This window comes from Austrofundulus limnaeus, unplaced genomic scaffold, assembly GCF_001266775.1.
Source record: "Austrofundulus limnaeus strain Quisiro unplaced genomic scaffold, Austrofundulus_limnaeus-1.0 Scaffold49, whole genome shotgun sequence".
Lineage (NCBI taxonomy): Eukaryota > Metazoa > Chordata > Actinopteri > Cyprinodontiformes > Rivulidae > Austrofundulus > Austrofundulus limnaeus.
The window spans coordinates 1,064,321-1,065,407 of NW_013952451.1; positions in this window are offsets into that span (position 1 = coordinate 1,064,321).

The following is a 1,087-nucleotide window of genomic DNA, read 5'->3' on the forward strand; positions in this document are numbered from 1 at the left end:
GATGGATGGATGGATGGATGGATGGATGGATGGATGGATGGATGGATGGATGGATGGATGGATGGATGGATGGATGGATGGATGGATGGATGTGAATGAAATTTTGTAACTGACTGGCTAAATGTTAGATCTAGTATTGTGATTTTACAAACAGATAATGAGAATTGGTGTGCCTAATAGATGTGTTCTCTCAGTCTGCATAAACAAAAGCTGGTTACGTTCTACATCTGACATAAAAGGTTTCACCTTCTGGGGTGTAAACAAGAAGAGACATGTTAAAAGGTTGAATCATCATTGTTATTGTGGCAGAGGTTTTATTTGTTAGTCCTTATGTGCAGTCTCTGTCTTAGAGCAGCCTGGGACAGTCTGGGCTCTGTTTTCGTATTCAGATAAGACAAAGGTGATTTTACTCTGAATCCTGCTGAGTGCTGTGCTGGATCTGATAGGAGTGAGAGATGAGAATAAAGTTTATTTTAGAAGAGATTCAACTGGTTTTCTGCTATACAGTATTATTCAGACTTCCATTCATTGATCACAAATTCCCTTGATTTGAAATTGGTTTCAATTTGAAATTGATTTTAGATACACAATTCTCTCACTAATAAGAAGCCGGTTATTATTTATAATCCATTTTTTAGTGGCAACACAGTGATGGAGCACAAATGTGCAAATGAGATTACTCATGTGTATTGTGTTCAACCTTTGATTTTACCTTTACGCTATGATGACAGAGGCTCATAGAATTTTTCTTAATGTTCATGTCTGTTTTTTGTGTACTTATTTTGATGTCCTGATGCATCTCAGTAATCCAGGTAAAAAATCAAAAAGAAAAAAATTGTGTGGGTCTTCTGGATGGCTTCTTCTCTAATGAAACGTTTCGTCTCTCCTCCAAGAGACTTCTTCAGTCTGAGAGTTTCAGGCAAAATTCAGGCTTTTAAACCCAGCCTCCGTGTGACTGATACTCACATCACACGGCTATCGTTGACACCTAATTAACACTTATTGTTAACAGGGGGTGGAGTGATACTGGCAATGGCCGCGCTGTAGGAGGGGGACAGCTGAAACACATTACGGCAAAGGCTGGTTC